The 24,200-nt window shown below is 37.2% G+C and overlaps 1 long non-coding RNA gene across 1 annotated transcript in view; it reads left to right on the top strand.

The window, feature by feature from the left end:
- The window catches only part of LOC115306174, a 50,933-nt gene that overhangs the window by 8,744 nt on the left and 17,989 nt on the right, over positions 1 to 24,200 (top strand). The window contains exons 3-4 of the long non-coding RNA XR_003915221.1: positions 4,831 to 4,961; positions 18,040 to 18,097. This is a non-coding gene — a long non-coding RNA (uncharacterized LOC115306174). The remainder of the gene's footprint in view (positions 1 to 4,830; positions 4,962 to 18,039; positions 18,098 to 24,200) is intronic.

Genomic DNA, 24,200 nt, shown 5'->3' with positions numbered 1-24,200 from the left:
GGGTAAGGGGAGGGAGGTGGTGGTAATGGAGGAGGGCACTTGTGGGAAAAAGCACTGGGTGTTATAGGAAACCAATTTGACAATAAACTATTTTAAAAAATTAAAATTTAAAAATGTTTACATTTATTTACTTTTGAGAAATAAATAGAGCACAACTGGGAAGGGGCAGAGAGAGAGGGAAACACAGAATCTGAAACAGGTATCAGGCTCTGAGCTGTCAGCACAGAGCCTGATGCAGGGGCAAACTCACAAACTGAGATCATGACCTTAGCCAAAGTTGGACGCTTAATTGACTGAGCTACCCAGGCACCCCTGTAATTAAAATTTTTAAAGTATTAAGTCACAGACACTTATCCATGAAGATATTTTATTAAGACAGTAATTTGGGGCCTAAAATATATTTATTTTCCAGAAAGAGACACACCTATGAAATTTATTTTTTCTTATCTGTTTGCATATTTTTATAACTCTTTAGTAGTTTATGTGCTTTAAGGCTACAGAAAATCACTGTTCTTGATATTTCAACACATTTGTGACATCAGGAGATATAATAATAATGAATACAATAGTATCTCTAACTTACTGTTCATTTGGAATTAATGGCTGGTTTATAATTAATACCATTTAAAGAACTAGTTATTTCTTAAGTGGGAAATGTATTTTAATTTCAAAGGCATTTACATTATTCAAAGAGATCTTTAATTGGGCCTCATTACAAGTTAATCACTTTTCTAAAATATTGTATCATACTTGTGTTTTAATTCTGAGGTCCCTGTAATTCCATTTAAATCAGCATTATTGTACTGTGCTATGATAATACTTAGTCACTTCATCATGATTATTTGATTTAGTCAAATTAAAGTCTTGTCATGGGTATATGATTCATTAATACATATCAAGACATTGTCCATGTAGCCAATAAAACTCTTTCCTTATCATTCGTTATTTGTGCCAAATTCAAACATTTCCTCCAGAACAAAAGAATAGGCAATAAGGATGCCCATCGTTTTTCTGTGTGAGTACAGGGAGAACAAAAGAAACAATGATAGTCCTGTGTGCACACATTCATGTTGATCCATGCTTCTGTGCCTCTTAGCTTAGGATGACTTTTATATAAATGTGCTTCTTTTCTTCCCCTCCATATGGTAGGGGAAACTTATCCGACCTCCTCAGCTTACTTCTCTTCTCAGAAGATAAAAGTACAAAGATGGTTATTTTCAATTTTCTTTGCTCCTTTTTTTCCTCCCCAAAGATGGACAAGAGTTGGTGTGATGATTAGTGGAGGTTGACTAGGACTCTCTGAGATGTCCCTTTTTCAGAGAAGGGTGTAAATCCTCTTCCATGTGGAAATGACTTCCCCATTCAGTTGAAACTTGCTCTAGACAGTGATACAAAGCCACTTGGCCATCTAAGCCCCATTCTCTGATTAACTGTACTGTTAATCAAGTTGATATTCTATTCTGTGTTTGAGATTCCTATGGCTTACATTTCAGTTGATTCCAAACTATTAAAGAAAGAAGAATGTAATTAAGTGGCATTTCTAAACCTCATCAGTTGACCAAGGTGTTTTTTCTCTTCTTTTAAAATTTCTGATTGAAGGCACCTGGATGGTTCAGTCAGTTAAGTGCCAACTTCAACTCAGGTCATGATCTCACAGTTGGTGAGTTTGAACCTCATTTCAGGCTCTGTGATGATAGCTCAGAGCCTGGAGCCTGCTTGGGATTCTGTGTCTCCCTCTCTCTCTGCCCCTTTGCTCATGTTCTGTTTCAGTCTCTCTCTTTCTTACTCTCTCTCAAATATAAATAAACATTAAATTTTTTTTTAAATTTCTGATTGAGAAGTGGGTATGTAACTATATGGAACCCTGCTAGGAACTTATTTACCAGAGCATTTGAGTAGGAAAGTCTTTCCATTGTTATTGTCATGCCAAAAGCATAGGAGATTTGGGTTTCTAGTAGAGCAGATCTTACCTGGGAGAAAGGAAAAAAAGCAGAAAGCCAATGAACACAAGTCAAAACCACATCTACTTCTATTTTTGTTGTATGAGCAGATACATTTCCAAGCTTCTTGAGACTAGCTTGAATTAGATTTATATAATGCATCAAAGAGAATATATATCTGAAAGAAGTAACTGTGAATAAGGAATGCAAAAGCAGAACATGAAATTGGCTGTTTTGAAGGGAATCCCTGACAATGAGGATGTCTCTATTTCCAGCTAAATAATTGCAAATCCATGGTATGCAATGATAAAATATCTAAATAGTTACCTACTGTGTTCAGTTCCATGTGGAGATTGAGGACTGAGTGCCATTATGAAATAGACTTTTTTTAATTTTGTTTTTTAACATTTATTTATTTTTTTGAGAGAAAGAGAGACACAGTGTGAGTGGGGGAGTGGCAGAGAGGGGGAGACACAGAATCTGAAGCAGACTCCAGGCTTCGAGCTGTCAGCATAAAGCCCTATGCAGGACTCAAACTCATGAACTGTGAGATCATGACCTGACCTGGAGTCGGACGCTCAACCAACTGAGCTACCTAGACACCCCAAAACAGACGTTTTTAATAGCTCCACTGAGAAATAATTCATTTAATATAAAATTTGCCCATTTAAATACACAACTCACTATATAACAAGTAGATTTCAGTATACATATACAATTGTGCAATCATCATCAATCATGATCTAATTTTTAAAATTTTCATCATTCTCCCCCCAGATGTTCACATTTATTAGCAGTCAACCTTCATCTTTCCCCAATTCATTGCCATAGAGCCCAGACTTAGGCAATCATTAAATTGTTTTCTATATGTATAGGTTTGGCTACTCTGGACATCTCATATAAATGCAATCATATTTCAAGTAATCTATGCTGTAATGTGTATCAATACTTTATTCCTTGTAGTTACCTGAGAGTACTCCATTGTATGGATTATATCACAGACTATTTATCCATTTACCAGCTGATGGGCATTTGAATTGTTTCACTTTTCGTCAATTACAAATAATGGCACTATGGACATTCATGTACAAATCTTTATGTGGCCTTTCCCCTGCATTTCTATTGGAAGGTCATTAAGAGTGGAATTTCTAAGTCAAATTGTAATACTATGTTAACTTTTTGAAGAACCACAAAACTGCTTCGCAAAGTAGCTGCAACATTTTACACCATCAGCAGCAATGTTCTCTAACATTTGTTATTATCTTTTTGTGATAGTCATCTTACGATGTAGGAAGTGGTTTCTCCTGGTTTTGACTTGCATTTCACTAATAGCTAATGACGTTGAGCATCTTTTAAGTACTTATTGACCATTTGTATATCTTCTTTGGAGAAATATCTATTCAGAACCTTTGACTAACCCTATTTTCTTTTAATATTTCTTTAGTTGTAAAAGGTTCTTTAACATGTATATTCAGAAGGTAAGTCCCTTTTCCACATATACTTTGTATATCGTCAGAAATCATTTACATGATTTGTAAATATGAGGGTCAATTAAAAAGATGTTTCATATTTTATTATTTGAAAAGATAATTGGCTGTCTAAAGAAAAAATAGTAGCATACGTAGCAATATAAATGCATGAGATGTATAGATGTATAACATATACGGAAATAAGACAAAACATGAAATAGACAAAAGTGCAATGTTTGTTTCTCTCACTACAGGTGAAATGTATATTTTTTGAATGAGTATATTCTAAGAGGTATAATGTAAATTCTAGAAAATCTTCTTAAATATCCATCACTAGTAACACAATACTGGACATAATGGAATTATAAAAAACCAATTTAATCCCAAAAAAGCAAGAAAAGAGAAACATTTGGTGAAAGAACTGATGAGACAAATACAAAACAATAAACAAGATAATAGATTAAAATCTACCCATAATGTATTTTATTTTAATTGGTGTAAAAAATTTAACTTAAAAAAGACAGACTGTCAGATGGCTTTAAAAACCCTCACAAACCCATTTTCAGTATAAATGTGAGAAAGTGTACATTTTATGTTTGTTTCTCAAAATGCATACTGATATATGTGGACATGAAATGATGCGATGTCTTTTTCTTTAATTTTTAAAAATTTATTCATTTTTGAAAGACAGAGACACAGCACAATCAGGGGAGAGGCACAGAGAGTCACACACAGAATCTGAGGCAGGCTCCAGGCTCTGAGCTGTCAGCACAGAGCCCAACGCAGAGCTCGAACCCACAAACCATGAGATCATGATCTGAGCCAAAGTCAGACTCCCAACTGACTGAGCCATCTGGATGCCCAGTGTGATGTCTCTTATTTTATTTGCTTTAAGATGCTTTGGCCATAAAGTTAAAAAAAAAAAAAAAGAAGAAGAAAAGAAAATGAAAAATCATAAGGAAGGAAGAATGAGAGGGTGGCTCAGTTGGTTAAGCATCCAACTCTTGATTTCAGCTCAGGTCATGAGCCCAGGGTCATGAGATTGAGCCCCACATTGGGCTCTGCACTGGTCATGGAGCCTGCTTAAGATTCTCTCTCTCTCTGTCTCTCTCTCTCTTTCTCTCCCCTGCCCCTATCTCAATCTCTCTCTCTCTCTCTCTCTCTCTCTCTCTCTCTGTCTCTCTCTCTCTCTGCCTCTCTCTCCCCCAACCCTACCACCTCAAAAATAAATAAATGAATGAATAAAAAATAAGTAAATAGATAGATAGATAAGTATAGTGATAAACTGATTCTGGGGTCCAGCTAATGAGAATGTGGGTGAATTTCATGTTCACTCTGTTTTTATGTATGTTTACGTTTTTTGTAATAAAACACTTACAATACATAATTATAAGTATTGCTTTTTATTTTATCTTTTGCAGGGTCACAAATTACAAATTATTTCTCAGATACCAGCAAAATCAACAGAGACTAGAAAAGTACAGCTAAGTACACTCCTCGCCCTCCTTCAGCCACACGTCTAAGGGTCACCTCCAGCTTACAGAACACTGAGGTAAGGGGGGATCACGAACTGTATGCCATTTTCAGTGCTGCCTGAAGAAATGAAAACTTCTTACTCCCTGGCCACGTGTTCTCATAGTGACAGCTTATCAGATCAGGAGAGCACAGCCTAAAGATAATGTGGGCTTTTAAGAAGGCAGAGCAGAGCCTGTGATCAAATAATTTCTGTGATTATCGTACATTTTGATTTTACTAATAAGTTAGCAAAGGGTGAGCGGGGTATATTTTTCACCAGGTATGATTAGAATTTTCTGATTCTTGCACATAAAATTTCCTGAGGAACACTTTTCTAGAGAACAGTTCTAGGGGAAGTCAAGGTGATCGACCAAGGGAATCCTTACAATCTTTGTTGTGTAAGTTTCGGATGTTTGTGGAGGAGGGCTGCATGTGGATTCCACTTTCTGCAATTTACAAGTAGCTTTCCTTTTTATTATTTTGTTTCATTTTTGCTTTTTTTTTTTTTTAATTTTGGCTTTGTTTTGTCTTTAATTGCAGCCCTCTTATTTTCTTTTTATGCTTCCTGCTGGATATGGATCAGAGGGATGTCTAGGACCCAGAGGGAACACACACAGACAAACACACACACACAATTTTCATTTTATGAGCAGGATATGTTTGAAACATTATATATGTAGAAAGGGATGCACGTGGGAATTTGAGGACTTTCTCCCATGTGTCCCTATACCCTATCACAGAGGTGAGTAGGGAGAGGAGTCTTGATCTATCAGAAAATTCCGTTTCTGTAAGCAAAGTGAGAAGGATGAACACATACCCTGAATATGTCCTTTATTTTTATTTTATTTTTTCTTCCTCTGGGACCATCAAGAGTTCTGGGGAAAGGATCTTCCTCTGTGAGGATCTAACCTGATTGAATATGAGTGTGTGAGTCTTGGTGGTCACGATACCATGCCTTCTTTAGAGATAGGACATATGTGAGCAAGTGAGAGAATGCATCCCTTTGACATGTAGAAACTCCTGTTTCTACCATTTCTGAATTCAAATATCAGGGTATTTTGGTTCATTTTATGTCATACTGCCAATTAAACTGACATTTGTCACTTGCTACCAATTACCATCAAATTTTACAGGCATTTTCTGAAATGACTAGGGAAGAGAGTCCAGAGTGAGAGACATCAGAACAGCCTGAGTGTAGAAGTGAGACTGTAAGGCTGCAATGTCTGGAGGCTGAAAGTGGGACCCTTCCCTCTGTTTCTCTCTCAACTCCCAGAAGACAGACAGCCACTAATAGAATCCCAGGAGGGAGACTAGATACAGTCCTTTTCTGAGGAGACTGATGAGGTCAAAATAGCAGCACCATTGACAATAGCCAAAGTATGGAAAGACCCCAAATGTCCAGTGACAGATAAATGGATAAAGATATGGTATATATATATATATATATATACATATATATATATACACACATATATATACATACATATATATATGTATGTATATATATATACACATACATATGTGTGTGTGTGTGTGTGTATATATATACACATAATGGAGAGTTACTTGGCAATAAAAAAAAAAGAATGGAATCTGGCCATTTGCAACTACATGGACGAAACTAGAGGGTATTATGCTAAGCAAAATTAGTCAGAGAAAGACAAATGTCATAGGACTTCACTCTTATGAGGACGTTAAGATACAAAACAGATGAACATAAGGGAAGGGAAGCAAAAATAATATAATAACAGGGAGAGTGACAAAACATAAGAGACTCTTAAATATGAAGAACAAGCAGAGGGTTGCTGGAGGGGTTTTGGGTGGGGAGATGGGCTAAAGGAATCTACTCCTGAAATCATTGTTGCACTATATGCTACCTAACTTGATGTAAATTAAAAAAAATAATAAATTAATTATTAAAATAAATAAATAAATACCCATAGATATTCACAGGTAGGGTCACCATGTTACTGAATCTATCTCAACACACTTTTGTTTCTGAACCCTATGAATATAGAACTTCCAATCAACTTTACAAATACTTCACCCTTTAAATGCTAATGAAAAGATAATGTTCCTAAGACATTTAAAGATATATGCTAATGTCAAAGGGAGATAGAGTTCTCTAAAGGAAAGAGAGAAAGAGGGAGAGAAATAGAACTCAAAAAAATAAATTTAAGGAGAATGTTTAAAAAGTTCTCTCCAAAAAATAATTAGTAAGATTGGAATATTCCTATGTCTTTGTGGGGAGTAGGATGAAAAAGCAAAAGGTGAACAATATGTGAGAAAGATCAGTGTTAGAAGATCAACTTGAAAGTTCATATACTTGAACAAAAAGAAAAAAAAGAGGCAATAACAGAGGAAACTTTCCTAAAACAGAAGGAAATGAGTAACCAGATAGGAAGTGAATACAAAAAGATGCATATTAAACACACACACACACACACACACACACACACACACACACACACCAGGAATTTTCAGAGAAAATGCTGTCAAATGTGTAGAGATAAAATAGATCATTTAGGATGAAGGAGAAATCAGACTGACACCAAATGGTATGATAGCAGCACTGGGATCTGGAAGCCAGTGAATCAGTTCTTTGAAAATTCTAATAAAAAAGTATTTCCAAATTTTCAATCAAGAGTGAGGCTCGAGGGGCGCCTGGGTGGCTCCGTGGGTTAAGCGTCCAATTTCAGCTCAGGTCATGATCTCACAGTCCTGCGTTGGAGCCCTGCATCTGGCTCTGTGCTGACAGCTCAGAGCCTGGAGTCTGCTTCGGATTCTGTGTCTCCCTCTCTCTCTGACCCTGCCCTGCTCCCTCTGTCTCTCTTTGTCTCTCAAAAATAAATAAAAAACATTTAAAAATTTTTAATAAAAGAGTGAGGCTAGAATTTTCAGACAGGTTACGGTTAAAAAAAATGTACAATCCATGCACCTTCCTCAGTAAGCTTTTGGACGACAGAGTAGGCAGGGACATGAAGACAGACTCAGACCTGGGAGACAAGAGATCCAGCGCAGGAGAGAGTGGAGGAGGGGGGAAGGGAAGTCACGATGAGGTCCCCTGTAGAGCTGAGTCACAAGTTCTGTGCTAGAGCTGCGGCAACAGCCGTCCAAGAGGAATATTCTCAAGAAAGTGAAAAGAACACTCCTGGGATGAGTGCATGATCGGTTTAAGAAAAAGTTGCATTATCACTATCTACTCAGAGATGAACGAGCTTTATGTGTGGAGATTACAAAGCAAATTTAAAAATAAGAGATTATTATATCCATGAAAAATCAATGTAGAAAAGAGGAAATAAAATAATAGTACCCCAAATAGTAAAGTAACCATGGAAAAACTAAAACTGGGACCACAGAAGAGGGGGATTGTGTACAAACACTGGGGTAGAATAGAGCCATAAATCGATAGAACCATTTTCCATAATTAATTAATTGATAATATTTACAATCCATTAATCTAACAATAGTAGTAGATCCATTTTACTTGGATAAAGTTGTATTATTAAGGAAGAGTTGGAAGTAGTTGCCTCTTCCAGTTCCAGTCATAATGGAGTAGCTGAAATCAGACTGTTTTTTCCTGCCATTATCAACTTTAGAAACTGGAAAAATACAGGGGCGCTTGGGTGGCTCAGTTGGTTGAGCACCTGACCTCGGCTTAGGTCATGATCTCACCATTACTGAATTCAAGACCCTCATTAGGCTGGTTGGGTCAGCATGGAGCCCACTTTGGATACTTTGTCCTTCTCTCTCTGTCTCTCTCTCTTTCTGTCTCTCTCTCTGTCTGTCTCTCTCTCTCTGTCTCACACACACACACACACATGCACACACAAATGAAAATTCAAAAAAGAAACTGGAAAAATACATAAAACACTTCTTTTATGCATTAAATAACAACCGCTGCAAGACGATGATCACCATAGGTAAGCCTCCTCGCTACCCATCTGTCCCCCTGGGGCCATGACACAGAGCCCAAACAAGGAGTACAAGACTCAGACATTCAAGTTCAGGAGTATGGAAGCAGCTCGAATTTTGGGAGAGGGTCCCAAAGAGGAAAAGTCATGGAAAAGAAATTCCTACATATGAAGAAAAGTTTCCATCTATCTTTGGAGGATTTCTGAGCTGGATTAGGGGAGGCCTACCAGAGGACATCTGAGGAACTGGAGGCTTGGGCTGTGACTCCTGCCTGAGGCTTCCAGGCAAGGCATGGGCATGCAGAGACCCTGGAGGAGGGACAGGAATGGGGGCCCATCCATTGGGATGATGCGAGAAAACATGGTGGTGAATGTTGCTAGTTTCCAATCTGGGCAACTGGAAAGTGGCAGAATGATTAATAATGACAGAAAACCAAGGAGAAAAAACTATGAAGGTGACTTGGGAAATACTGAAGACATATTAGAAAGATTGTAGACCTCTGAAGTTTGTGAGGAGAGTTTGAAATTTTTGTCGGTAGATCAGGAGAACAGTTTGCTCCAGTAACATGAATGGGGAAGTCAATTTGTGCATAAATTACAATTGAAATGAATGAATGAATGCCATTGAGTGAATGAAATCTTTGGACAGAATATACAGATTAAAGGAAGAGTTGAAGAATGCATCTAAATGAATACCAACATTAAATGGCTGGGTGCAAGAAGAGGAGGAAGCCAGCTAGGGTATCTGAGAAGGAGTGGACATAATAAAGAAAAATAAGAGGAAGGTGCCACAGACATTAAGAGGAATGAATAATAACAATTCTCATTGATCTGGTCTGCTGCCAAGTAAATATTTTTGGAAGAAGCATATTAACAAATGAATCAGGTTAGCAATTGCTGATGACATGAGAGTCTACCTCAGACACTAGTTATGAAATAACTTCATAGTCATGGGCTCAATGCAATGTTTTAAGCACAAGGCAAACTACAGAGAGGAAAAGAACTAAGTGAAGAAGAGAAGATTCTTGTGAAACACAAGCCTGATTAGTCTAATTCAACCTCACGCACAAGGACGCAATGAAAATAGGGAAAAGTCCAATCTTACTCCACTGAAAATATCATTAAATCCTATGACCTCCTTCTAAAAGATGAGAAGTTTGTTTTCTAAAACTGTATTTAAAAACACAGTTTTAAACGTCACTAAAGCGTATATGTTCCTTAACAAAAGAGGAAAATGTAACTGTGTACATAGAAAAGTAGTTCTCCATACAATGTTTCTGGGATTGGCAAGTATCCAACTCCATCTTTCCCATCTACACGAAGCAGGTAGCATTGAGGGGATGCCAAACTGCAGACAACTTGGTAGTACAGTGTACAAAAGAAGTGGATTCATGGTAAATGAAGAAAAGCATCACACAATCTTCATGGACATCAGAAAATGTGGTTTAGTCATATCTATTACCCATGTAACTGGTACTTGAATTGCTCAAAAAATTAATAAAAAGTAATAGAATGAATGAATCAAGCAGAACTCCAAACCCCATTATTATAGAGTTGATGTGCTAATTATATAATTCAAAATATTTTGGCAGATATTCAAGATATAACCATATAGTACAATCACATTTTTCAAGACCAGAAATTTGTTCATAAGTCAACTCAGAATATCACATTTGATAGGGGTGCCTGGGTGGCTCAGTCAGGTGAGTTTCTGGCTTTGGGTCAGGTCATGATCTTGTGGTTTGTGAGTTTGGGCTCCATGTTTGGAGTTCAGAGCCTGGAGCTCTGTGTCTCCCCCTCTCTCTGCCCTTCCCCTGCTCACACTCTGTCTCTCTCTCAAAAATAAATAAACGTCAAAACATTTTTTAAAAAGAATAACACATTTGATAACTTAAAACTTATGCGTCAAACCCCAAATAGGCCATTTTAGCACCAAGTTACTTCTTGATCTCCAGCACCGACGTTCAGTTGAGAAGGCAGAAATTGTGATCGAATTTTCTGTTCTCTCTGATAATAAGGATGTGATTTGTCCTCATGAAATTAGTCATTTGGAGAAAAGAACAGTAAAATAACAAGATCAAATGAACACACTGATCAAACTTTTTAAAGAAGGATCTTTTGTACAAGACATTAACCCTATTCTGCTAGGAAAAATAACATTAAATGAATGTAATCCCTGCACTGTAGAAGAGGAATAATCCTTTATAAATGATCCTGATAGGTGGAGCTATTGCTGTCAGAGTTGATTTAATAATGACCTATGAGCACATCAGAGGGCTAGAAGAGTATAATTTAAGGTTACATTTAGTTATATAAGAGTATTCTTTTGGAATATTCTTTTATCAAAAACTGGAATTCTGTATTTGTTTTAATTTGATTCATGCCAGTAATTGGGAAGCACTTTCTTTTTTTTTTTAGATAAAGAGGAAGAGTATGAGCAGGGGAGAGAGGGGACAGTGGCAAAGGGAAAAGGAGAGAGAGAATTCCATGCAGCCTCAACACTCAATGCAAAGCCCGACATGGGGCTCAGTCTCATAACCATGAGATCACAATGTGAGCCGAAATCAAGAGTCAGATGTTTAACTGACTGAGCCACCCAAACATCCTGGAAAATACTTTTCCATGGACCTTTACATTTCTGCACAGGTTTTCAGCAGAGACATTTACTTTGTTCCTGACTATCTTCACAAGAATGTGTGTAACAGATGGTGGAAGACAGAGACAATGTCTCCTATAGAGACAGAAGACAGGCAGGCAAGAGGCCCCAGCTTTACTAAACTAAACTGCAGGTAACCAGTTAAGTTTGAATTTAGATATTTTTTTTGGCATACGAATGTCCCATGCAATATTTGGAACATAGTTACACAAATCTATTATCTACTGTTTAATAATCATTCAAATTGAACTGGGCACCTGTGTTTTATCTGGAAACCTCATATGTTAAGGAATGTGCTCTCTGTAATTTCAAGTTTCTCACCAGCAACCCAGACCACCGTTTCGGAGCCATCAGCTGACCCTCTAATCATTGCTTTCTGATGACTTGAGCCTCAGGATAACAGTACAAATGCTGTTATTGTTATGAGACAGTCTTTCATTCCTGACCACACGTTTCAAGTTCTGTCACCATCCGTGAAACTGGTAAGCTGTTTTAGCTTATAAAGAGAGTAAAATCTCAGACACATCATGGTTCTTGACATTCTTCTCCCTCACTAAAATATAAGAGCCTCTGACAGCAGAAACTAGTTTTGTTTTGTTTGACGCTGTATGTCTGGTGTATTGCCCGGTACTTCTCACATGATGAATAATTGTTGAAAAGGTGAATAAAAGAATAATTGAATGAGCTGTCAATTGAATTTCAACTGCTAAACTCTGGGAAGCTTTGCAATGTAAATTAGGCTGTATTCCTTAGAGTTAAATTGCTTTGTGTCTTTTTCTCCCCAAGTTTATCTCCATTCTATCTTCATCATCATCTCCATCTTCTGCGTTGGCCTCAGAGCTCACTCTGACAGGCCAGATATAGTTATAGCTGTTAACCATTCCTGCATTTAAACAGGAATGGGATGTCTGAGTGGCTCAGTTTGGTAAGCGTCCAACTTTTATTTTTATATTTTTAATTATTTTTGAGAGACAGAGAGAGAGACAGCACAAGCGGGAGAGGATCAGGAAGAGAGGGAGACATAGAGTCCGAAGCAGGCTCCAGGCTCTGAGCTTACTATCAGCACAGAGCCCGATGCGATCCTCAAACCCATAACTGTGAGATCATGACCTGAGCGGAAGCCAGATGCTTAACTGACTGAGCCATCCAGGCGCCCCAAGCATTCAACTTTTTATCCTGGCTCAGGTCATGAGTTCACAGTTCCTGAATTTGAGCCCCACATCAGGTTCTGCACTGACAGTGCAAATCTCCTCTTTTCTCTGCACCTTTGCCCTTTCAAAATAAATAAATAAACTAAAAAAAATAAAGTAGGGGCGCCTGGGTGGCTCAGTTGGTTAACTGTCTGGCTTCTGGCTTCGGCTCAGGTCATGATCTGACGGTTGGTGGGTTCGAGCCCAGTGTCGGGCTCTGTGCTGACAGCTAGCTCAGAGCCTGGAGGCTGCTTCGGATTCTGTGTCTCCCTCTCTCTCTGACCCTCCCTTGCTCATGCTGTCTCTCTCTGTCTCTCAAAAATAAATTTAAAAAAGCATTAAAAAACATAAAAGAAATAAAAATAAAATAAAAGCTAATGTTGCTTGAATAGGCCCAAGGAAAATGCTGGGAAACCTCGAGAAAGTTTGTCCCAAAGTCAGGCTTCAATTTCAGCAACTCCATCTCGACTCTCATGTGTGATTCTTCACCAAGGTATTCTAGGAATACTGGAACTAATCACTGATAACTGTCAATTAGTAAATTAATATGGCAATAGTTGGTTGCTTATATAATCACTTAGTTCAGAACTGAGAGCTAGTTTCCTTTGTAATAATCTGCTTCTAATTCCTCATTGCACACCAGAAAAGACATGAACCTCAGAGTTTGGAATGTACCTACATCTACAAATCCCAACTTAAGGTTGACTTAATCATCTAAGGGTTTTTCACATATACTCAACTATGATATAAAAAAACCCCCACAGTATAAACATGGACTCTCCACTTGGTTACTTAAGAATGTACATACACCTCTATTTCTATATCTTTCTATCTTTATCTCTATGTCTATCCATCTATTGTTAATATCAACACACAACGTCAAAGAAATAATCTACTAGTTGTGCTCAATTACAGGCCAAATTCCTTGACCTATAAAGATCTTTATCTTTTTACTTTTTGTTAATGTTTACTCTGGAAAAAAAGATTGGTAAAAACTGACCCATCCTTATGATTTCTCATTCTTTACTGATGGCTTTCTTTATTCCATTTTTTCTTCCTATTTTCTACTCCTCATCCATTGAATTTGCTTCCTTGTATGAGAATGTGAGTTCTGGAGACAGGATGGCTAATGCATTTTTGTGACCAACCAGGATCTAATGGTCAGAGATTTAGAGTGAAAATAACCAAGGCTTGACTCTTTGTAATGCTACCTATTAGTTTGTGACATCATGGAAGTTACTTAGGCCATCTACCTAAAATTTTTTGACTTTGAATAAAAATAATAACCTAATGACAGCAATTATCAAGATTAAACAAGGTAAAGAATATGGATGGTTTACCCAGCAAGTGGCACAGAAAAGAAATAAAGTAAATAAGAAAATATATCATGGGAATTCAGACCAAGCTTGTGTGGGTTACAGCAGCAAGAGGGCTTGATACCACCTTGAGCGTCCACAGACCTATGTCCAGGGAGCTTTTGCTTTGAAAGGCAGCATATAGATGTCACTGAAGACGAAAAGACGTCAGGTCAGTACAAGAAGAAGAGTAGGCATACCACATTTTATTGCACTTGACATTATTGTACTTCCAGATTTTGTCTTTTTTTTTTTTTTTTACAAATCAAAGCTTGTGAAAACCCTGTGTTGAGCAAGTCTATCAGTATCATTTTTCCAATAGGAGTTGTTCACCTTATGTCTGTGTCACATTTTGATAATTCTCACAATACTTCAAACTTTATCAGGATTCTTATATTTTGCTATGGAGATCTGTGATCAGTGATCAATGATGTTACTTTGTAATTGTTGTGGGGTGCCACAAACCACGCTCATATAAGATGGTGAACTTAATGATAACTATGTATGTTCTGACTGCTCCGCTGACCAGATGTTCTCTGATCCCTCTCACTCCCCTTGGGCTTCCCTGTTCTCTGAGACAAAACAATATTAGACCAATAAATAATCTTACAATGGCCTTGAAGTGTTCAAGTAAAAGGAAGAGTCATTCATCTCTTACTTTAAATCAAAAGCTAGAGTCATTAAGCTTCACAGGGAAAGCATGTTGGAAACTATGATAGGCTGAAAGCAAAGTCTTTTTGATGTGGTTTTGGAGTGATGAAGGGGGTCTGGAGACAATGGCTAAGAAAAAAATTCTTGGGATGTCTTTGTTGCAAAATAGTGATTTTATGAAAGCACCGAGACAGGACCTATGGGCAGAAAGGGCTATACTGGGGTTGTGAGGAGCAACTGGTTATGTATTATGGAGTTGGGGGGTGGTGGTGGTAAGAAAATGGGAGGTTTCCAAAATGACTTTCATACACTAAAGAAGACTCATAGGATACTGGAAGACTTGGTATTGTTCCATTAAAGATATTTTCCCTCTAATAAGGAATTAACATTAAGACAAGACAGTTGAGAGTTTCTTGGAGGACTGTTTTACTATGCCTATCTCAAGTATTTGTCAATGAGCTGAAGGTTATAAAGCAATTTATTTTTACCTATATTTTCTTCTGTGTTCCCCACCTCACTATGGAGAGAAGGGTGATGTTAGGTCTCCAGGAAATTCAATCTATGAAAAAGATAGCTTTTTTTTTTTTTTTTTTTGGTAAATCATTAAGACAGTTGCAAACTGATGGAGTAACCAGAGATGGAGACTCTGGTTCTATGATCCTAGGTGACTGTGATCTTTATTAGCTAACTACTTGTTTTTCCCTTTCCTTTGTTTTTGGGCAGCCAGGAGTGCCCGAGGAATGTCACACATCCCCACCTGAGGTGTTAGCTTGTACTTTGCCCTCAGTTTGCCTTTGGCTCCTTTCATCTTCTTGAGCCAAATAGTTAGCCAAGTGTGACTGCAAAGGGGAAGTTTTTGAAGAAAAATAAAAGTGCTATTCTAGCAAACACAAATGATAAGTGAAACAGCCTTATTGGTGATATGGAGAAAGGATTGTTTGTTTAGGTTGAAGATCAAACCAGTCACAACGTTTCCATAAGCCACAGCCTACTCCAGAGCAAAACCCTAACTATCTTCAGTTCTATGAAGGTTGGGATCAGTGGGGAAGCGGATGTTTGTAGCTAACAGAGGTTGGTTTATGAGATTTAAAGAGAGAACCAACTCTGTAGCATAAAAGTGTAAGGTGAAGCAGCAAGTGCTGATGTAGAAGCTTCAGTAAGTTCTTTGAGAAGATCTAGCTGAGATAATTAATGAAGGTAGTTACACTAAACAATAAATTCTCAGTGCAGACAAAACAGCCTTCTATTGGAGGCAGATGGTGTCTAGGATTTCCGCAGCTAGAGAGGAAAAGTCAATGCTTGGCTTCAAAGTTTCAAAGGACAGTCTGACTCTTGTTAGGGGCTAATACAACTGGTGACTTGAAATTGAAGCCCATGATCATTTACCATTCTGAAAATCCTTAAGCCCTTAAGAATTGTGCTAAATGTGCTCTTCCTGTGGTCTATCAGTAGAACAACAAAGCCTAGATAACAGCACATCCATTACAACATAGCTTACTGGATATCTTAAACCTGCTGTTGAGATCTACTGCTCAGAAAATAAAATCCTTTCAAAATATTACGGCTCATTGACAATATACCAGGTCACCCAAAGGCTCTGATGGAGATGACGAGATTAATATTGTTTTCATGTCTGCTAACACAATATCCTTTCTACATTCCTTGGATCAAGGAGTGATTTAGGCTTTCAAGTCATCTTATTTAAAAAACACATTTCGTAAGGCTATAGCTGTCATAGATCAAGATTCCTCTGATGCATGTGGGCCAAGTCAGTTGAAAACCTCTGGAAAGAATTCAATATTCTAGGTGCCATTAAAAACATGTGTGACTCATGGGAAGAGGTCAAGATACCAACATGAACAGTAGTTGGAGGAAGTTGATTCCAACCATTATGGATGACTTTTTCATTGGAGGAAGTAACCAGAGATGTAATACAGATATCAAGAGAACTAACATTAGAAGTGGAACCTGAAGATGTGACTGACTTGATGTGATCTCATGATCAAACTTTAATAGATATGGAGTTGCTTCTTAGACATGAGCAAAGAATGTATCTCTTGAGATGGAATCTCCTCACTCCAGTTGAAGAGGCTGTGAAGACTTTGAAATGACAGCAAAGGATTTAGAATATTATTTGCACTCAGTTGATAAAGCAGCAGTAAGTTTTGAGAGTGTTGGCTCCAATTTTGGAATAGGTTCTACTGGGTAAAATGAAATTGGTCATGAAAGGAAGAGTCAATCTATACAGGAAACTTTGTTGTTGTCTTATTTAAAGTGATTGCTATGGTCATTCCAGTCTCCAGCACCTACCACCCCGATCAGTCAGCAGCCACCAACATCAAGGCAGCACTCACCACTAGCAAAAAGATTATGCCTTGCTGAAAGCTCAAATGATGATTACCATTTTTATGTAATAAAGTACTTTTTAACTAAGGCATACAATTTTTAAAAATTTTTTTACATTTATTTATTTTTGAGAGACAGAGTGAGACAGAGTGTGAGTAGGAGAGAAGAGAGAAGGAGACATAGAATCCAAAGCAGGCTCCAGGCTCTGAGCAGGCATTCAGCACAGAGCCTGATGCAGGGCTCAAACCCATGAACTGAGATCATGACCTAAGCCAAAGTCAGACACTTAACGACTGAGCCACCCAGGCGCCCCAAGGCATATAATGTTTTTAAGACATAATGTTATTGCACACTTACTAGCCAATAGTATGGTGTAGACATAACTCTTATGTGCACTGGAAAACCAAAATATCATTTGGTTTGCTTTATTGTTATATTTATTTTATTGGGGTGAGATAGTCCCTAAACCCAAAGGCTATGAACTAGACAGGGATGATAAGGTCTGAATCTTGTAGGATGTTACCTGTGTGCCATGCTTAGGGGTGGGTAGGCAGGTAGCAGGCCAAAATAGCCAGAAATATAACACCACTGATCCTCTGTACTGCAGGAAATGGGTAGGAAATAGTTTTAACAGACTCTCAGTAAACCTGAGCAGCACTGAGACAGTTTAGTCTTTAAAACTCAAGATCATTCTCAAAGTAACTTTTTGTTTTCCTAACTCTGGTCTTTAGATTCTCAAAATTCAACACTAGCATGTCAAAGACAAATCTGAGAGCCAAACACAACCCTTATATTATTTAAAATAGCACTGACGTTGCACACCTGGGTAAGCACAAGCAAATATAAGGCTAGTCTTCCCGCTGTTGGTTTCTGACTACATCAATTATCCTAACCGACCGGGTTGTCTAAATGATCATATTTCTGATTGGTTTATTTGCATAAGAGAAAATTATATAGTCACTTTAGCAACAAATTTCTTGGCACGAAGATAATCATTTCACAGTTTTTCTTCCAGATTCCTGAATGCTGAGTCACACTTAAGCCACAGCTCAACATCTCTTGTGAGTATATTTTTATAATACCACCTTTGAGAGCCAAAATATATTGTTGTTTTCTAAAAATTATTGGTCCAAAATGAGCTTTAAGGCTTAAAATATTACTCTACACTCCTTTGGGGGGATTTCTTTTTCTCTAAGTCTATTCTGAATTTTCTAGTATGTCCTTTGAAAAGATATCTAATCGTGTATTTTTACTCTGATAAGAATAGTTTTTGTTGTGGTTGGTATTTTGAAAAGATTGAGACATCTTGTTTCTTTTTTTTATTTTTTTATGTTTTATTTATTTTTGAAAGAGAGAGAGAGAAGGTTAGCATGAGCAGGGGATGAACAGAGAGAGGGAGACACAGAATCTGAAGACAGGCTCTAGGCTCTAAGCTAGCTGTCAGCACAGAGCCTGATGCAGGGCTCGAACCCACAAACTGTGAGATCATAACCTGAGCCAAAGTCAAACGCATAACCAACTGAGCCACCCAGGCACCCCTCAACATCTTGTTTCTTGAATTCTGGTCTTTATTACTATAGGTTTATTATTTGCTAAATGTTTTTAAAAGTCTGAAATTAATTGCAAAGTAACAATTATTGAGAAAACGACATTTTTGCAATGAAATTGACACCATTCCTAGAATTATCATAGAATTATTTTAAGACATTATTAAAGACATAATTTAGGAAGAATTAGGTTCTTTTTCAAATTTCAGAAGGAGTAGAGGAGAGGAGAGGAAGAAATGAAACCTTTTAGTAAAATGTTTCAGTTCCAAATTAAGACAGTCACATTCTCGGTAAAAACATACAAACAACAACAGGGGTCCCTCTAAATCTACTTTGCTATCTTCTTCAATTTTACTAGAAACTGATGTGCACTTTTGAACAAATACAGCATTTGTCACTGAACAACAAGGACTTGAACTGTGCAGGCTCACATATATGCATACTTTTTACAGTGTGATGCTCGGAATGTGTTCTCTCTCTTTTATGACTTTATTAAAACATTTTCTTATCTCTACTTTATTGCAGGGATATAGTTTATAACACATACATATCATATATATTCATTGACTGTTTATTTCATCAGTAAAGCTTGTGGTCAACAGTAGGCTATTAGTAGTTAAGTTTTGGGGAAGTTGAAAGCTACATGTGGATGTTTGACTATCGGGGAGGTCAGCACTCATTTTTCAAGTGTCAGCTGTATGTATATGTAATACACAATTATTTGTCATAATATGTAAAGTATATTATTCTTTGGAATAATTTAAAGAAACATAATTTAAAGATAAAACTAGCCAAAACAATGACACTCTAACTTCATCAACAAAAAGCCTTTGCACTGTGTGTCTTAAAGTTCCCTCCAAAAATGGCTTGTCTTCATTCATAGCAGAATCTGAGGGGAACAAACATTTACCAAAGAAATTAATGTCTGAAGTCTGTCTGCTCTCGACATTTCCCCTTATCTAACTTACAGGTACCAGGCAAGCATAGAACTTCTAAAGTCATTCTTCTTTCTGTCCTTGGGGACTGGAGTTACAGTCAGTGCATCATTTACAGAATATTTTCTCCAGGGGATTTTGTGGTTGGCTTATCATGAGCACTTAAAGTGTTTAAATCTATTACTCGTTACATAATATTGGTGGCATGGAGCCACTGTAAGTCTTTTTTTTCCACTGATGTTTAATGGCTTTTTATTTTTAATTTTTACTTTTTTTAGATTTTAAATTTTTTTAACCTTTATTCAATTTTTAGAGACAGAAAGAACAGAGTGTGAGTGGGGGAAGGGCAGTGAGCGAGGGAGACAGAATCTGAAGCAGGCTCCAGGCTCTGAGCTGTCAGCACAGAGCCTAACGCCAAGTTCTAACTCACTGACCATGAGATCAAGACCTCAACTGAAGTCTGACACTCAACTGACTGAGCCACCCAGGCACCCCAAACAGCTTTTTAAATATAATTTCAAATTATAATTAGGACAATAATCCCCAGTTGGGTTTGGGCTTCAGTCGACCATTAACCATTTTATTTGTATTTCTGGTAATTCAGATACATTGTAAAACACGAAATCCTTCCTATTAGATTTTAGCTTATGCTTTTATAAAATGATGTCATTAATTATATGTACTCCACAAGGAAATGTCTTTAAATATTTTGAAATATTCCCTAAAAAGAAACGTAAGCACACTTATTTTAATTCTTGATATATGTGTTGGGCTAATTAAGTGGTGAGAAATTTATTGAAATATTTAATTAAAAGCTAGTTTTTAAGATAAAAGCTAAGTAATAAAAATAAGTTCTACTAAAATAGTTTGCAAAATATGCTAATCTTTTGCAAGCTAATTAAGCATGTTAACCTTTGGAAGATTTATATTTATGTTTTTACTGCTGAATTATTTTCTTGTAAAAGTAACATTTGTTTGCCAGATGTCCATTGATCTTACCTATTTCAGAGTTTGTTTGAAGTTACAAACGACTCAATCATAATTTGTCAAAAGAAATCTGGGTCTTTACAAATAAAGTTGTAACATGAGATTTTCATGCTCTAAATGACTTAGACATTTGTTACCTCTTTATAAGCCAGTAGATTTCCCACTCAGGTAAACAAACAAACAAAAAACCCGATAAGTGGTACTATGTCTTTTTAGAATAAAGTGGATAGAATTAGCTATCTGATTACCCAGATAGGAGGTTTTAGGTTGCTCAACATTTAGAGATCTCCATTTGTCAAAACTTTACATGGATCATCCATTCTCAGTGAACTGGACACTTATATAGGATTAGATTCTACCCTTGAACGTGACAACTGTTAGAAAACAAGATAACAGGTTGGGGCGCCTGGGTAGCTCAGTTGGTTAAGCCTCCGACTTCGGCTCAGGTCAGATCTCACGTTCGTGGGTTCGAGCCCTGCGTCGGGCTCTGTGCTGACAGCTAGCTCAGAGCCTGGAGCCTGCTTCAGATTCTGTGTCTCCCTCTCTCTGCCCCTCCCCCTCTCATGCTCTGTCTCTCTCTGTATCAAAAATAAAAATAAAACATTAAAAAAAATTAAAAAAAAAAAAAAGAAAACAAGATAACAGGCTCAAAATGGAGTCACTTGTTCTAAGCCACATACCATCCAACCAAAACTTAATACAATAATAGCTTTGGCTCTTCTAATTGATCAAGAATTGCCTGAACAGTACTAATTAGGTAATCTGCCTGGCAGACTCTTTCCATCCCCTAAAGGAAATTAACCTTACAATAACCATATACTAGTATAACTTCTTTGTCCCTGTGCCCTTCTGCCTATAAGAGTCTTTCATTTTTAGAGTTTTTGGAGCTCCTTTCTATCTGCTAGATGGAATGCTGTCCGATTTAAATTTATTATTTCTCAAATAAACTTAAAAAAATCTAATATGCCTCAGTTTATTTTTACACACACTAGGCTTTATGGTTCCAAGACTTTAAGATTCTCAGTCATCTAGGTTTGTGGCATCTCACACATCAAAAAAGAATGACAATATTTGTTTCCACGTTTTTATGGATTTAATTTTAATACCCATCTTACATGGCCCCCTTTACTAATATTGGTCATTTTATTTCACAAGTGGGAACATTTTATTCTGAAATGTTTAAGAGGTTCTTCTTATATGTAATCTTTAACTATCTCATAGGTAGTATTCTCTTGTAAAATCCGGTAATACATTCTAAAGGAAAAAAAAAATAGATACAAATCAAAGTACAAAGCAGAGTTGACTCATCTTAATCTTAAATGTTAGATGAGAACAATTTCCTTTTTTAAAAATGGGTTGTTAAATTACTGAGACCCTATAGTCCCGTAATTGTTATCATGTTATGCCCAGATCGCAGTCCCCCTAAAGACCAGGACCACCAGGGAGACCGAGTCACGCATGCAAAAGCAAAGGGCTTTATTATGGGCACGGGCTTGGGCTCACAGACTTTACCAGCACAGTGGATCCATGCTGTGAGCCCCAAACAAAGGCAAAGTAGGGTTTTTATGGGGTTTGTGATGGGGGAGTTACAGAAATTGTGACATGGGAACAGTGATCCAATCATAATTATACAATATTCCTGACAGCAGGTTTAACCATTCACATTGTCTAGAGTATTCATGACTTTTGGCGGGATCCGATTACAACATTCAGAGTACCTTTAAAATCAACCAATTACAGGGCAGATCTAGGGTCTTGTTTGGCGACTATCAGGTTAATTTTAACATTAGGTAACAGGGTCCTATCTAAAGTTTCCATCTGCAGGCCTCACCCTTAGGAATGTGGAGAATGGCAGTTGGCCTTTCCTGATTGGGTGTTGCGAGGGTGGCCTCTCTTGCTCTAGGCAATGTGTAGCTGCCTGTTAGTTTTGGGGAACTGAAACCTAGGCCTTCTAGATCAGAGGGGAAACTTAAAGCCTGTCATGGAGTCTGTTTGGTTTAGACTTGTGTCCTTACACTGACACAAAGAAAATGAACAAAACCTGCTATGTGGACACATTGGCTTCATTCATAATTAGTAATTAATAGTTGTCAAAATAAAATTTAAAAATACTTGGAGGGGCACCTGGGTGGCTAAGTTGGTTAAGTGTCCGGCTTCAGCTCAGGTCAACATCTCATGGTTCGTGGGTTCGAGCCTGGCATCGGGCTTTGTGCTGACAGTTAGCTCAGAGCCTGGAGCCTGCTTCAGATTCTGTGTCTCTCTCTCTCTCTGACCCTTCCCTGCTCACACTGTCTGTCTATGCTCTCAAAAAAAAAAAAAAAAAAAGAAAGAAAGAAAGAAAGAAAGAAAAAGAAAAAACATTAAGAAAAATTAAAAAAGAGTTGTAAATGAAAACTTACTTTTTCATCATAATCTTATATTTTCCAATATATTTAGTACTCCAAGAAAGACAACTTTGGTTGTTTACTATTTATTAATGCTTGTTTCTAAAAGACTGGATTTCTGATGCCCTTCAAATCAGGCATCAAATATAGGATACATAGTTAAATTAATTTGAATTTTACATAAACAGCAAATCATTTAAAAAAAATTTTTAGTATTCATGTTATTTCAAACACTGTGTGGGTCATATTTTTCCTCAGAGAAAATGCTGTTTCTCTTCTCATGTTTATTTGTTAAATTTTGCAACCCCACCTCAAATGCATATGCTGGGAGGAAAAAAAAAATCTCTCTACCAATTTAGGTCTGACAATAGACAGATTAAGAGAGAAAAGTTGATGATGCCTGTGGGAGCATTCAAATGAAGAGGCTGCCTGAACAGCCAGGGATAAAGGTTATATACCAATTCAATAGAGGAAAGGGGCAGGGTACGGCTTCTCTGGGATTGTAAATGAGCTGTGAGAGGAGACAAATGGGCTTTCAGGGGACCAAATGGAAGGTAGGACAGTGTCTGGTAATGTTTGTTTATGCAACTTCTCAGCCCTGTACTAGAGGTCAATCTCTCTCCCCTCCAGAAGCTCCCCCCAAAACAGGTTTATGCCAGTTTCCCTGGAGAAGACTCTGCTTTTAGTTGGAAAAAGGAAACTCTCAGAATGTGTCTTCCTGAATCTGCTGTATCTCAAATGTCTTCTGTTTGAAGTAATCTTTATATTGTTGTAAATCCCTTCACATACACTGACAAACCAGTGTAGCTAATGTATATGGGTACAATATTTTTAGAAGGTAATTTGGCATTTTCTGTGCTATTACCTATTGATTCAACAATTAAGCTTCATGGTATTTAACCTGCAGATATACACACAGGCCTTTACAAAGGTACATGCTGTTTCGGAATGCTTTTAATGTTAAATTTTATTGTAAAGTTGGAAATTAAAAATAAACAAATAAAAACCTAATTGTTTATCAGAAGAAGGCTTATGAAATCAACCTTAATGAAACTGTATAATGAAATACTAAGTAGCTCTTTAAAAAGGTAAGCTAAGCGAAATAAGTCAGGCAGAGAAGGACAGATACCGTATATTTGCACTCATAGGTCTAACAGGAAATTTTCAGAATGATCTAGCTTCAAGAAAAGCAAGCAGTGAGTAGTGTTTAAGAAAAATTGATTCAGTATCTAATGGATAGTTGATACCTGTCACAACACAGCATTTTACATACTGTTAAGTGAAACTGCAATACAATCTAAGTTTATTTTG

This window comes from Suricata suricatta, chromosome 2 (assembly GCF_006229205.1).
Source record: "Suricata suricatta isolate VVHF042 chromosome 2, meerkat_22Aug2017_6uvM2_HiC, whole genome shotgun sequence".
Classification (NCBI taxonomy): Eukaryota; Metazoa; Chordata; class Mammalia; order Carnivora; family Herpestidae; genus Suricata; species Suricata suricatta.
The sequence above is the reverse complement of the archived record's forward strand: the minus strand, read 5'-3'. Positions and strand labels throughout refer to the sequence as shown.